We start from the raw sequence: 16,418 nt of genomic DNA, 5'->3' as shown, positions 1-16,418 counted from the left end.
GTCATTGGCCTGCTCACTCTCATCGCCCCTCATTATCACAATTTGCATAATGCACATTAGTTCATATATGTATTTCCTCTAGCACCTAGTTCAGCACTTGGTACCATGTTGTAAAAGCTTTAAAACTGTTTACTGATGAAATGAATGAATGGATGGCACTTTTTTTTTTTTTTTTTTTTTTTGCAGTACGTGGGCCTCTCGCTGTTGTGGCCTCTCCCATTGCGGAGCACAGGCTCCGGACGCGCAGGCTCAGCGGTCATGGCTCACAGGCCCAGCCGCTCTGCAGCATGTGGGATCTTCCCGGACCGGGGCAAGAACCCACGTCCCCTGCATCGGCATGCGGACTCTCAACCACTGTGCCACCAGGGAAGCCCTGGCACTTTTAATTCATTTATCATTGCTCCATTCCATATTTGAGCATCCTCATGACTTAGGCTTGACACTTTTAATCTACTTCTGCACCAAGTGTTGGACTTGAACGGGTTCTACTTATACTACGGGTTCTACAATACTATAAGTTGGCCTTTTGCTGCAGATGGTGCATGGGAGTGATTCTCAAACCTGAGGGTACATCAGAAGCACCTAGGAAGCATGTTAAAACAGGGATTGTTGGGCTCCACTCTCAGACTTCCTGATTTGGTGAGTACGAGGTAAGGCCTGAAAATGTGCATTTCCAACTCCCTAGGAGATGCGGGCACTATCCTTGGAGAACTACTGGTCTGTGGGATGTCATCTCTTGCCCCACTGGGGAACACGTGCCATTTATCTGCTGTCTTTTCACCACTGGTCACCTGAAACCTTATTCCTATCACCCACCCCATCCCATTTCTCCTAAAACTGCCAGTAAGCATAATATAGCCTTTAGTCGAGGATTCCCATTTTCCTGGGACTTTATCCTAATAAAATAACAGTAAAAAAGGAGAATACATATATTATGTAGCTAATACTGGAAAACCCAGCTTCGCATATGCCAGGCGTTCTCGACGGTGGCACTACTGACATTTCGGGCAGGATAATTCTTTGCTGTGCAGGCTGTGCACTGCAGGATGTTCAGCTGCACCCCTGGCCTCCACCTAACAGGTTCCAGGGGCTCCTCCCACTCCCAGCTGTGACAATCAAAAATGTCTTCAGGGCTTCCCTGGTGGCGCAGTGGTTAAGAGTCCGCCTGCCAATGCAGGGGACACGGGTTCGTGCCCCGGTCCGGGAAGATCCCACATGCCGCGGAGCGGCTGGGCCCGTGAGCCATGCCCGCTGGGCCTGGGTGTCTGGAGCCTGTGCTCCGCAACGGGAGAGGCCACAGCAGTGAGAGGCCCGCGTACCGAAAAAAAAAAAAAAAAAAAAAAAAGTCTTCAGACACTGCCCAGTGTCCCAGGGGCGGTGGGTAGGCAGAACTGCCCTGTGCCTGATTGAGAACCACTGGTATATACATAGGAACGTAACAGTTTGCCAGTTAGTAAATACTACCATGTATTAGGTACCTTCAGAGATTACCTTCTGTAATCCTCACAGCAACACTATAAAGTGGTGATTATTTCTTTTCTTTTATAAATGAGGAATCCGAGGCCCAGAGGGTTAATCCTAAACTCCTAAAACAGGTAAAGGGAGCAGGTGGGATTGGAGGCCCCCATTCCTCAGCCTGCAGAGCCCTGCTTGCTTCCACAGCCTGCTCTGTTTCTTCTCTTGGACAGCAAACGATCAGTTACAGCCTCATGACTGTCTAACTATGGGGGGCCGGTTCAGTAAATTATGGTGTGTCCTCTGGATGGAATATTACACAGCTATTAAAATGATAGACTGTCATTAAAAATGATTACTATATAACAACATAGAAAAGTGCTAACTGGATCACATTAAGTTAAAAAAAAAACCTGGAAAATAAAACTGTCTACATTGTGATTATCACTAGGAGAAAGTATATCTAAGCTGATGTGTTACATTGAAGGTATTAAGGATAATTTTCCTTTCTTCTTTGATACCCATTATTGTTATCAGAATATCTTTACGATCATTATTTTTAAGTAGCAGCGGGGTAATGAAATTCAAGATGTCAGCTTTGTCAGAGTTCCATCTTTCACCTGAATCAGTGGAATTCAGGCTACTCTAAATCCTTGAGTAAGGCAGGGGTTTGGCACACTCTTACTCTCCCAACCCCCCACAGCACTGTTGCATGTATGTGTCTGAACTGGAACATCTCTCCTTGAACTGTACAGTTTCCTCTGAGCTCAGCCAGCTGGAAGCATAGAAGAAAATGGCTCTGAAGGCAGCGGTGTGGATCACTCGGGGAGCCAGGGCTGTTAGGAACACACAGTTTTCGAATAGCAGATGTGTCCGTCCGTCAGAGGGTACTGAGCAGTGCACTAGTCTCATGCATTATGCATCAAGAGTGGCCTGGAACCCTGGCCTGGCCGCGTGGGAGAAGTCTTGCATAAGGAACATCTGATGAATTGATTGGAATGTCAAAAATGTCATTAAGGATAAATGAATGGATGTGTTACTCTGGCTGTAAGAGGCAGTGCCAGCAAGACGACAGACAGTCAGCAGGCTGCCCAAGACAGACGGCGTTTGCGATGGAGATTCATGGTCTTTATGCAACGTGAGGTGCTTTGCGGGGAGAAGAATAGACAGAAATGCTCCAGCACTTAAGCACTGTAAAATCACAAGCATGAGATAAATTAATTAGTGAACACTAGGAAGGCGCCTGGTCTGTCTGTACTCCTGGGGAAAGCCAGGATGGATGGCACTGGGCTGGAGGTGACGGGTCTCAACACCAGCCTCCTAAAGAAAGCAACTGAATTTAGTGTACAGTCATAAACCACAGCTGATGGAAAGGTATGTCTGGTCTGCATTTGTTTTCTTCACGGGTACCGTTTCTGTCTCCTGCCCCAAGCTCTTTGTGTCTGTGGGTCAAGTGTCTTAGGTGACTCTGGGGAGACCCAGAATGGCTACCACTTGCTTCTAATGCCACCATGGGTGAAGGTGGGGGTGATGACGTTATCGCAATCCCTCAACCCAGGGGAAAACTCTCGGGAAGCCTGACTTGCCCTGTGGCATCCTATACAGGGGGTGCTCCAACCTCAGGGGATGGGAGGCTCACTATGTCACATTCAACCTGTTCTACTGTTGGACAGGCATCGTTAGAAAGTTCTTCTTCATGCTTCTCCAGCATCTTCCTCCTTGTAAACTTAACAACTACAACAACGAGAACAGCTAATGCTCCCTGAGCATTTGCTAGGTGCCAGGCACTGTGTGCCCTGGCACAGTCGGGCTACCGCCTTATCTTGTAGCATCCTCATATTGCAGTGTAGGAAACAGAAGACCAGAGAAAGGGAGAAACATACTCAGGACTACACAGCTAGTATAGGGCAGAGCCAGACCCAAACCCAGGTCTGCTTAAAACTAAGTCTTAACATCTTAACTCTCACACAAATATAAGTCCCATAACCTCCTCTTAACAGAGTCTGGCTTTTAGAGCAATACAGAACATGAGAAGGGAAGAACTAATACTTTGAACACGTGTTGGGTACTTTGCTAAGTACCTGGCCTGGGGTAGCCTACTCCATCTTTCATGCAACTGCCTTGTGTCTGTGAAGTAAGTTACCATTTCTCCACCCGAGACCTCTCTTTTCTGGTTTGTTTCTATGTACATTTATTTATTTATTTATTTATTTATTTTGCGGTACACGGGCCTCTCACTGTCGTGGCCTCTCCCGTGGCGGAGCACAGGCTCCGGACGCACAGGCTCAGCGGCCATGGCTCACGGGCCCAGCCACTCCGCGGCATGTGGGATCTTCCCAGACCGGGGCACGAACCCGTGTCCCCTGCATCGGCAGGTGGACTCTCAACCACTGCGCCACCAGGGAAGCCCCACATTTATTTTTTATATACAAAAGTCAGTCTCATTTCTATATATTAACAACGAACAATTCGAATATGAAATAAAAAGAACAGTACCATTTACAATAGCACACACACAGGAGAAACATTCAGGTATAAATCCACCAAAATATGCATGGGACCTGCATGTCAAAAACTACAAGAGGGTGATGAAAGAAACCAAAATAGACCCACACAAATGAAGAGACATATCATGTTCCTGGGCCAGATGGCTCAATATTGTTAAGATGACAGATCTCACCAAACTGATCTACAGATTCAATGCAAGCCCAATCAAAACCCAGTAGGATTTCTTGCAGACATGCACAAGCTGATTCTAAAATACTATTGCACATTTATTTTTAAAGAAAGAAGGGGGAAAAAAAGCCTTCAAACCTTCACTGTTCAGAAAATGAAACCCGACACCTGTTGTCATATTAAATATCATAATCATTGGGTACATTTTAAAATAAAATTATTTCTCTATGTCTGGCATAGCTGAATTTGAATAAAATCCTCTCCATGGCACAACCCTATTAATAAGACATTTTATTCCTTTTTCTTTTTCTTTTTTCTTTTTTTTTTTTTGCGTTACACGGGCCTCTCACTGTTGTGGCCTCTCCCGTTGCGGAGCACAGGCTCCGGATGCACAGGCTCAGCAGCCATGGCCCACGGGCCCAGCCGCTCTGCGGCACGTGGGATCTTCCCAGACCGGGGCAAGAACCCGTGTCCCCTGCATCGGCAGGCGGATTCCCAACCACTGCGCCACCAGGGAAGCCCCCAATAAGACATTTTAAACAAAAACATGTTAAGAGACAGAAGGTTGCTCTGTAAAATTAAAAGTGAGACTCAAGAGGCCTATTTAAAAAAAGAAGCCACAAAAACAGCCCTAACCCCATCCTTTCTTTAATCTTGGTCCTTATTTCTCCAGTGCAGAATATAAAAGTCATACAATTGTAAAAAGATGAACAATCCTGTTCCTGTTTGACTCTTGTCCCTTTTATACAGTGAGTGTATTAAAAGGAATGAAGTGGTTGGTACAGGTTTCCCCCCGCCCCCTGCCTACTCCCATTACAATTTGGAGCAATAGTTATACACCTTCAGGTAGGGACCGACTCTGGACCTTATTCATCTTTTATCTCACCAAGTCTGAGAGGGTATAATTCTTATCAGTTTTGCTGCCTTATAAAGTAACCTCCTTCAGAATTCTCGTCACAGCCACCTCCCAACCCATGATAAGAACACAGCACCAGTAATTGGCAACTCTCTGTTCCATGGATTTCTTTCTTTAGGTAGCCTGTGCCCTGGTCAATTTGGTGAGCCTTCATGTCCTTACACTTAAAATGACCTTTCCTCACTGGAGTGACTCAAAAATTTCATGAGATATCTACATGGAAGTACTTTGTAAACTGCAGAAACTATGAGTGGACATAATAATAGAAAACAAAATGCAATAATAATAATAACTACAATGTACCAGACACAGAACCAGATGTTGGACATGCATTGTATTATCTTATGTAATCCTGGTAAATCCCCACAGCAACCCTCCAAATTTGGTATTACTGTCCCGCTTTTATAAGATGCAGAAACAGAGGCTCAGAGAAGTTAGGTTAGAAAGTAGTAGGGTCCAGGATTCCAATCCAAGTGCAGTCCATGCTCTTTCACTGCAGTGCTGCTCCTAGGTTTTAAGTATTATTTTCCTCACCATTCAGAGCTAATGCAAAGTGCTGTTTAAAACCCTTAAGGAGTGGGAGATGAGATTACAGAAGTATGATTTATGGAGCAAACTGCCCCCAGCCTAGATGGCCGGAAGACACCTGCACAGCAATCTAGTGGATGTATACACTTTGAATCAGCCATGGATCTCCTGGAAAGACCTTAGATCCCACATTTTCATGGTAGTTTTGCTGTGTAAAGCAAAGATAAGACAAAAGAATGTACGAAATCCCACATCAACCATATCTGAGGTTAGAGTTTCCACCAGGAGTTCTCTCTCTCATCAGTAGATGTCCAAATAATAAATGACAGGGAAGCAAGAGAAAAGTAAAATAAAGTATAGGCAGTCTTAGCTTTTCTCCATTTCTAGAAAAGTGCACTGTCATTAAGCTGTTTTCTAAGACAAAACAAGCCTTCTTTAATCCTGAGGCTTCACCTTGGCTTATAACCTTAATAAAACCATATTTTCATTCTTTACAAAAATTAAATCTTCCCATCTACTCAGTGCTCTGTGGTGACCTAAATGCGAAGGAAATCCAAAAAAGAGGGGATCTATGTATACATATAGCTGATTCACTTTGCTGTACAGTATAAGCTAACACAATATTGTAAAGCAATTATACTCCAATAAAAATTAAAAAAAAAATTAAACCCTCCCAGTAAAAACAGGGTACTGGCCACACTAACCTTTCAATTTTTCCCCTTAACAAACATGGGTGGCTGTAATATGCCTAATAATTCTCACTTAGAATGTTCTGCACAGTGGTTCAAAGGCACTGCAAGGAGAAACTGCTCCAGAAATGAACTTATTTACAAAACAGAAATAGACTCACAGACATAGAAAACAAACTTGTAGTTACCAAAGGGGAGGGGACGGGATAAATTAGAAGTTTGGGATTAAAATATATACACTACTATATATGAAATAGGTAACCAACTAGGACCTACTGTATAGCACACAGAACTCTACTCAATATCTTGTAATAAGCTACAATGGAAGAGAATGTAAAAAAAGAATATATATATTTATATATATGTATAACTGAATCACTTTTCTGTACGCCTGAAACTAACAGAACATTGTAAACCAACTATATTTCAATAAAAATTTAAACAAACAAAAAAATTGCCCCAGAAAGAAGCTCATCCAATGTTCTTTAATTCTGATAAAAAGATTTCATAAGAAGTATTGAGCTTCTTGAAGTTTCATTAATGAAGAGAAGGCTAATGAACAAATATTTCTCAGGAGATTGATTGTGGCTGAGGGGTCTTTACTCCACCATACACCAGTATGAGGAGTAATTGTTATGAGAAATTAAATGCTATTTTTAAGTGTGCCTGGGGCATTTTCGCCATTTATTAAATGGCCTCTACATACTTATGAACAGCATAAGGACTGTCTACCTCAATATCTACAGGGAGGAAGCGGTGCCATCAAATAGCGTGTCATCTTCTACAGACTCTGCCCTCCACACTCAGGTGCCAACACTTTAACCAGAGGTGTGTCTATTTGATGATCCTGTGGGGTCAAACTCTCATCTGAGGTTCTGGGTTAGGTGGCTAGACCAAGCCCTCATGCTAATCTTCCAAATGCGTATCTTCCAGGAAGGACCCTGGATTCTCAGACTCTCCCATACGAGTGGTTCTCGACAATAGTTTCATATTAGAATAATCTGGGGAACTTTAAAATGTCTAGGTACCACTTGAGACCAGTGAAGTCAGTTCTCTAATCTTTCTTTATAGGTTCTGGCCTGTGCTCCCCTCCCTCTTTGACGGCTCTCCTTAAACATACTCCAGTTCCTCTGAGCTCTGTTCCCAGGAAGGAGGCAACATTCCTGAAGAGACTGTCCAGAGTAGCCTCTTCTCCATTTGGAGAACCATGCCTCTTTTAAGGCAGGTTTTGCCAGCCACATCATAAAGGACAAGCCTGTCCCCCAGCCCCTATATTTAGAAATATCGTGACAGCCCTTCTAGTTTCAACTCCAGCCTTTTCTCTTCTCACTGGCCTATAAAATCTTCTTGTGTTAAAATGACATTGTCTACCCTTGTGGGTTTTTTGCCAGAATCATTAGCTGACTCTGATCCCTCACTGAAATCAGCCGGGATGGAAACCAGGAGGAGGGGTGTCCTATCCAATTGCTCAGAGGAGAATTTTTGTAAGTTTAAGAACCACCATCTACAATTGCCCTACTTCATTCTATTTGGCAAATTCTTCTTTCATTAACTTATGTTTGGAAGTTTAAAAACTCTATCTTCCCCCATCCCCGACACACCCAACCACTGCTACGTTCTAGCTTAGCTCTACCATTTGATAGATGACAATCTAATGAAATGCAAGTGAAATGAAAACAAAATGGCATGTACATTGTATTTTTTAATTTCTTAGGATAATTCCATGAATTGAGCACTATCATTCCCATTTTACAGATGGGAAACTGAGACTTGGAGTGCTTAGGACTCACAGCTGCTAAGCAGTGGAACTGGGATTCAAACCTTCCCCTTCCTACTCCAGTCCTTTCTTCCTCTTTTTGTTTTTACTTTCCAAGTTTTTCCTAGCATGTCACCTACCTAGTTATAAAATGTATGTGTGTGTGTGTGTGTGTGTGCACGTGCCTGTGTATTTCAAGATAATGAGGCCAAGGAGAAAAGTGGGTGAATGTGTTATTTCTTCAGTAAAACATCTTGCCTCTGCCCTATACCAGGCATCCTTTTTGGCCCTTCAGCCCATGGTATCTTTCCTCCAAGCTGAATCAGTGACTTCCTTTTCTTTGTCATGTCTTCACTGCTCCTCCTTCATGTATTTACAACATTATAACTGTTTGTTAACATGTCCAAGTCACCTTTTAAGCTCCTTGAGAGAAAGGTATTTCTTTTTAAGTGCTTAACACCTAGCTCAGTGCTCAGCACAAAGGAATTGCTCAATAGGTGCTCGTGGATGAAAGAATATGTCATTTAAACATCACGGCTGTTCTGAAATGCAGGCGTTATTACCCCCATTTTACAGATGAGAAACTGAGGTTGAGATGGAGTTAAGTAACTTAACTGAAACTGTGGAGCCAGAGTGCCCAGGGCTCTTTCCTACATGGCACAGAAACCTGTCTGCTATCTTGCTAAGTACCTCCAAGCCCAACCAGACAACTAGGTAATAAGTGGGAAAGCACTTTGGAAGAGATAAAGCTGTATATACAAACAAGATATAATCATTATCATCATCATCAACATTGCAAAGCTATAACTAAAGCACTTCCTTCCATTAAAAGCACTCTGCCAAAACACTTAGAAAGGCATTTTCCACTTTGTGCATCTCAGCATCCCATCTTTGCTACAGCCCTAGCTGCAAGAGTCATTCTCAGTTTGGGGACGTTTGCTGAAGGTAAGTGCTTTCAGAACTAAATCCGTTCCTGCCCTGGTGACACATTTTTAAGGGGGCACTGTGGCTGGGCACTTCTGACCTTAGTTCTCTCCTCTGGCTGGTTCAGCAACAGGTTCTTACTATGCTCTTCTGGGATACACCGTGAGCTCCCCAGGCAGGAGCTATGTATTTAGATGCTCACCGCCCTCCTGCCCGGCAAAGGCACAGGTGAGAAGCAAAGGCCTATGAATGAATGATTGCCTAAGGAAGGACTTTTTAGAGTTTACTTATCATCAGTGGTTAACAAAGTGGTGACCCAATTAGTGTGTATACAAAGTGTCCGTAGGCAATGAAGTATGCATGTTCAAGGGCGGGCGGGGGGCATATGCATACTTAGATTAACTTGTCTCCAGTGACCAAATTGAATGGGGGTGTCTCAGGTTGGGTTCCTGGAAATTCGACTCTGAGACAGAGATTGACATGTAGGGGATATGTGAGGAGGAGCTTCTGGAGACAACATCTGTGAGGAAGGGCAGGAAAGGGAAGGGAGGGGAGGTTAGGGGAGAGAAGGGAAGAGGAGGGGAGGGGAGAGTGGGGAAGAGAGGGGATGGGAAAGGGAGAGAAAGGGAAGGAAAGGAGGAAAAGTGGGCAGAAGGGGAAGCTGAATGGAGACGTAGCTGCAGTGATGGTTTAAGCCAGCCCCATGGGAAGCTCAGACACTGGACTGATTTTTACACCCCTGTAAAAGTCAGCTATTGACCAGCTATTGGATGACCTTGGGTGAGGCAGCTCTGAAGATCAAGAAGTCCCAAAGGAGGCTGTTATCCAAGAGTTGTCTGCCAGCAGCAGTTCTAGCAACTGGGGTGGGGGCGGGTAAGTCCATTCTTGAAGGGGGAGCTGAGTAGCACATCACAACACTGTCCATAGAAACTTCTCTTTCCAACCCTATTTCACTAGGTCATGCCTCTCTGTCAGCAGAGGATTCCCCCACTCTTTTAACTTCTTTATAAAGCTCAGATGTATTTACAGAATAGAAGCATTTAGAATCACACACCTTTCAGGACTTCCCTGGTGACACAGTGGTTGAGAATCTGCCTGCCAATGCAGGGGACACAGGTTCCATCCATGGTCCGGGAAGATCCCACATGCTGCGGAGCAACTAAGCCCGTGCGCCACAACTACTAAGCCTGCGCTCTAGAACCCACGTGCCGCAACTACTGAGCCCACACGCCATAACTACTGAAGCCCACATGCCTAGAGCCCATGCTCCGCAACAAGAGAAGCCACCGCAATGAGAACCCGCACATGGCAACAAAGAGTAGCCCCACTTGCTGCAACTAGAGAAAGTCCATGCACGGCAACAAAGACCCAATGCAGCCAAAAAAAAAAAAAAATGGTTCTGAAGAACCTAGGGGCAGGACAGGAATAAAGACACAGATGTAAAGAATGGACTTGAGGACATGGGGAGGGGGAAGGGTAAGCTGGGACGAAGTGAGAGAGTGGCATGGACATATATACACTACCAAATGTAAAATAGGTAGCTAGTGGGAAGCAGCTTCATAGCACAGGGAGATCAGCTCAGTGCTTTGTGTCCACCTAGAGAGGTGGGATAGGGAGGGTGGGAGAGAGATGCAAGAGGGAGTGGATATGGGGATATATGTATACGTATAGCTGATTCACTTTGTTATACAGCAGAAACTAACACACCATTGTAAAGCAATTATACTCCAATAAAGATGTTAAAAAAATTAAAAAATTAAAAAAAATAAAGATACGAGTGCGGCCATTATGGAAAAGAGTATGGAGGTTCCTCAAAAAACTAAAAATAGAATTACCATATGATCCAGCAATCCCACTCCTGGGCACATACCTAGACAAACTATAATTCAAAAAGATACATGCACCTCTATGTCCACAGCAGCACTATTCACAATAGCCAAGACATGGAAACAACCTAAATGTCCATTGACAGATGAATGAATAAAGAAGATATGGTACATATATACAATAGAATATTACTCAGCCATCAAAAAGAATGAAATAATGCCATTTGCAGCAACATGAATAGACCTAGAGATTATCATACTAAGTGAAGTAAGTCAGACAGAGAAAGACAAATATCACATGATATCGCTTATATGTGGAATCTAAAATACAATACAAGTCAACATATCTACAAAACAAGAACAGACTCACAGACCCAGAGAACAGCCTTGTGGCTGCCAAGGGGGAGAGGGGCTGGGGAGTGATAGACCGGGAGTTTGGGATTCACAGAGGAAAACTATGAATATAGGATGGATAAACAACAAGGTCCTACTGTATAGCACAGGAAACTATATTCAGTATCCTGTGCCAAACTATAATGGAAAAGAATATATATATATATGTACAACTGAGACATTTGCTATACAGAAGAAATCAACACAACATTGTAAATCAACTATACTTCAATAAAATTAAAAACAAATAAAGATACTAGAATTTTCCAGGCATGGAAGGTGGGTAGGCATTCCAGGAAAAGGGCACTGCAGGTACAAAGGTGGGACACTGAGAAAGGGACAGTTATATCAGGCTGATGTGAGGATCAGGAGAGGAGTTGTTCTCAAAGTCAGCATCCAAAATATTAAACTGAGTTGTGTGTAAAATGCAGATTCCCAGGCCACACTTTCAAAGGAACTGAGCCGATCTGGGGGTGGGGCCCAGGAATCAGAATTCTCACAAGGTCTTCCCCTTGGCTGAAGAGCAGCGGTAGGGCAGCCGTCTTTAACTTGTCTTTATGGTAATGCGTTCTATTTTCACCTGTCAACATATTTGCTGTCAGCTTTTGGTAATTGATACTTATCATCTTTAAATGGCTTCCTTCTATTCCTATTTTTCTTCATTTTTATTTGAAGTGACTGACAAATTACATAAAATGCTTTTCGAGTCTCTCCTGATATCATCACTTCAAATTCATCTTTAAATGTATTGAGGCAATGATATTTGATTTCCAACAGCCTCTGATGTGAATAAAAGGTGTATGCATTTCAGAAAAGAAGGCAGTTTCTTACTTTGGTTGAAAACCTACTAAGTGCTAGGCATTTTCCAAACTTTGCCTCATTGAATCCTTGCAAGGTCTCTGTGAGGAATGCATTTTTAATCTCCACTTTACAAATTAGGACACTGAGACTTAGAAAAAGTGAAGTGGCTTGTTCAGGTCACAGATGCTGAACAGGAGCAAAGGTTGCCTTAAAGCCATGGAAGCAAGGAAGGTACAGGCTCTGGAGTTATCTAAAAATTGTTACTTTTTTTTTTTTTTAAGAACAGATCATCTGTTGACTTTAGCTGTTATGTCTTTTAATTTCAACTTGTTCTTTCACTCATTCCACATACATTTACTGGGGGTTCACTGTGCGTGCTAGGGCACCATGGGGAACACTGCAATGAAAAAGAAACATCCTGCCCATGATAACAAAGTGACTGCAGTGAGAATTGGAGAAAGGGACATTCCTGCAGGTGGAAAGAATCAGAGAAGTCTTTCAGTGGGAGCTAATGTTTTTGACACAGACCTTGAAGAAGAGGAATAGGATTTAAATATGCTGGAATGAAGAGAAACAGGATGGACGTGAATAGCCCAAGTGTTCTGTAGTGTTTGCACACAGGGACCAGCCCAGGAGGAACCCGCCTCTGCGACACTCACACAGGTGAAATGAAATAGTTGAGTACTCTCTCTCTGCCAGAATGGTTGGTAAACATCTTAGTGCCTTTTCAAGAACTACTACACTAAAATGTCTCTGTTCAAAACAATTACTGTGCCCATCACCTGCCATGAGGTAAATTAACCCATGAACATACACCAACTCTTAATATCCTTTCAAAAAGCAGACACTGAAGTTGTTGGGTGCTGCTTTACTACAGAAAGGTAAAAAGGAATTTTAGAGAAGCATTTTTGTCAGCTCAGGAGGTGAGGAATAATAGCTGCTATTTATAAAATACCTACTTTGTGTCAGCCAGTCTACAGATACACTCGCTCATTACCCCTCATGAAAATGCTGGGAAGTTAGAGAGTTGTTATCACCATTTGCAGATGAAGAAACTGAGGCTCAGAGTGGTTCCATGACTGCTCAAGGTCTGAACAGTCTGGAAGAAGAGGCAGACCTAGGATTGTGATCTAAGTCTGACACCAAAACCCACATTATTTTAATTTGTAAAATGTGTACTGGACCGTGAAGGACCCCATTCTAGACTCCTCTGTCCCTGGGTCCCAAAGTGCCCTCGACCTATAGCTCTACTTATCCATGTCATTAGCGTTCCTTTGGTCACCCCTTACTCTATCCCCTTGGCTACCACCGACCTGGCTGCCCTGTGCTCTCAGCTCTGACCACATGGCAAGTCCCCAGGACAGCAAAGACAGGACTGCCTCAAGGGCCTCCTTGCCAGCCAGGAATAGCTACCACTTCTTGTCCCAAGCAAGGCACAGATGTCCCTGCACAGAACTGAGGCTGTAGAGGCAGACCCGCTTGCACTCAAATCCTGGCTCTCCCACAGCCTGGCTAAGGGCTCTCCAAGCACATGGTCCAGGCAGGAGCCCTGAAGGTCTAGTGAGAAGGATGGGCGGGGCTTGGGGGTATGTGGTCCAGGATTCAAACCCTAGCCCTGCCACCTCCTGGCTGTGGGATGTACACACGTCCTCAAATCTCAGTCTCAACGTCTAAATAGACTCAACACGACAGCATGTATCTCGCAGGGCTTGCTGTGAGCATTACATAAACCCTGTACATCATAGCTACCAGCTAGTAATTGTTTTCAACTTCTGCCTCCTTCTAGGCTGGTTCAGCTGCCCTGCATTCACCTTTGTGTCTGCGGTGGCTAACACATGGTGCAGCACATTGTAGGAGCTCATAAAGCAGGATGAATCTTAAACCCCATCCTCTCCCTATCTCAAAAGTCTAGGGCAGGGATAGGAAGACTATGGCCCTCAGGACAAATCTGGCCCACTGTCTCTGTTTTAAATAAAGTTTCATTGGAACACACCCATGCTCAAACATGTACGTATTGTCTATGGCTATTTTCATGTTACAACATCAGAGTTGAGTAGATGCAACAGAGAACCCATAAAGCCAAAAATATGTAGTACTGGCTCCTTACAGAAAATGTTTGTGGACCCTTGGTCTCGTGTATGGGACCTTTCAATGGGGGAGAGCCACTGAGGGCCTCTTGGTTTTGAAAAAAAAATTCCTCTGTTCCTCCTCCACCTACACTTTACATCCTCTTTCCCCAGTTTATCTATTTTTTCTCCTTATCTCTCTTGGCGACTACATAATACCTATAGTACTTTTCTTATGTATATTGTTTATTTTCTATCTCCCCCACTAAAAATCTTCATGTGGGCAGGGATTTTTGTTTGTTGAGCTAACTCTTATATCCCAGAACCTTGACCAGTGCCTGGCACATAAGTGGGAACCCCACAAATACTTGTTGAATGAATAAATATGGATTTCATGGAAAAGACTGTTCAGCCAAAGTGTGTTGGAGGCTTTCTCCTTCATGGAAGATTTTGAGGCTTTTAGAGGGATAAGGTGACGCCTTAATCCCTGCGAGGATAGTATTATTCTTCCTATTTTACAGATGAAACAACTGAGACTGGGTAAGTCTGTGCTTCTCAGACTTTCATGTGCCCATGAATGAACTGGGAATCTTGTCACAATGCAGGTTCAGGAGGTCTGAGCTGGGCCACCAGGTGCTGCAGTTGTAACAAGCTCCTGTGTGATGCCAGTGCTGGTCTATGGACCACACTTTTGAGTAGAAAGGGTTTAAAGTACCCACTCAGGGTCTCTACCTAAGATGTGGCGGAGTGGAGTTTTGAATCTGCAGACCGTGGGGGTCCTCATTTCCTTTCTGTTCCCCCTTCTCTATCTACGTGCATCCCTCCCTCCTATGGTTTCACAAGACCTGTCACACATCCCCTCCTTAGCTCCCTGTCCCCAAACACTTTGCCTCCAGACCTTCCCTTCTCGAGGCACCCTACCTCCAGCATCTGTAGCTCTCCCTTCTGCACAGGCTCCTCTACGTATACACGTGCCCAGGACTTTCTGGCCCTTCAAGTGGCCAGTCTCATGTTCTCCTGTTTCAGGGCCTAGTGGTTAAGAAGTTATCTACCTCATGGGCCCTAGGCAGGCTGGCTTCCTCCCTCAAGGCTACCCCATGACCTGCACAAGTGACTTCTGATGGTCAAGGGCCATGCGCAAGCCTTCCACTTCCATCTCTCCGCAGCATCTGCTATTGTCAAGTCCTCCTTCTGCAATGGGCTTTGCTTTGTTCTTATGGTGCTCCTCCTACCTTGCTGTCTGCTTCGCCAGTTCTTCTCCCCCTCTGAATCTTTAACCATGGCCAGCTCCTGAGCTGGCATGAGTGTCACAGTCTAGGATCTGTCACTTAGAACTCCAAGTCTGCACCCATTGGAAGACCCTTGTTTATCACTGCAACTTGAACTATAAGGACTTCCATATCTATATCTCCACATTGTTCATCTTTGCTTTCACCACAGGGTCCAGCACAGAGAATGGTACAAAGTGGGCAACCAGGCAGTGCTATGTACACTGGCGAACAGACTGAGGGAGTGAGTTGCCCAGAAGGCATTGCATGCCCACACCTACTGTGGAACACTGATGCCATGAGGACCTCTAGAAGACCAGAAGAGCCCCCAGGGGCCACCACTACTGCCCTGACTCCTTACGGTTTCTGAAAGGGGAAAGAAAGAAACTAACATTTCATGAGTGCCAATTTTTTGCAAGGCACCTTACAAAATCCCTCACTCCCTACGAGTTAGGCACTTTTACCTCTATTTTAGGGTTGAGAGGCATGAGGTTGAAAAAGTTCAGAAATCTTGCTCAAGGCCACATAACTGGTGAGTGACAGAGATGTGACTTGAACCCAGAGCTGCATGACTCTTCGCACCACAGCAACAACAGCCCATACTGTCTCACACGTCTCTGCCTTTTGCACGTGCTCTTTTCCCTGCTCAGAATTCTTATTTCTTCAGTACTGGATAAATCCATCTCTAAAAGCACTGATAACTATCCCCTGTTCCACTAAAAAACTGGTCACCCGACTAAGTGCCCCTATTCCATGGTACACGTTGGTACATCTCCGCCGAGATTTCAAGTATCAATACTTGATGTTAGGCTAGTCTCTCTGATAGGCTTGTGTACTGTAAGGGTGAGCCTCAAAGTCCTGGCCATCTCTCCATCCACAGTGTCTGGAACATAATGTGCATGTTCAATGCCTATTTGTCAAATGAATGAATGAACAAATGAAGCAAGTTTTCTGGCATTTTCAGTGTCGGTGGCCGGGGTTCATTGGTTCCTATATAACATGAGGGTGGTGATACCAGAATCTCATCTGCTCACTGCGTGGACCTATTGACCAGGGACCCAAACACTGAGCAGAGGGATGGGGAGGCTTTTGCTGGCTCCATCCTCATCTGTGAAGGCTT

The 16,418-nt window shown here is 44.3% G+C and overlaps 1 protein-coding gene across 1 annotated transcript in view; it reads right to left on the bottom strand.

Annotated features, from left to right (window-relative positions):
- PTPRT (protein tyrosine phosphatase receptor type T) overlaps positions 1–16,418 on the bottom strand; it is a gene marked incomplete at both ends in the record, with an annotated part of 1,080,119 nt that overhangs the window by 140,329 nt on the left and 923,372 nt on the right.

This window comes from Mesoplodon mirus (genome assembly GCF_964341445.2).
Source record: "Mesoplodon mirus genome assembly, chromosome: 15".
Lineage (NCBI taxonomy): Eukaryota > Metazoa > Chordata > Mammalia > Artiodactyla > Ziphiidae > Mesoplodon > Mesoplodon mirus.
Note: the sequence above shows the minus strand (reverse complement) of the source record. Positions and strands in the feature narration are given on the sequence as shown.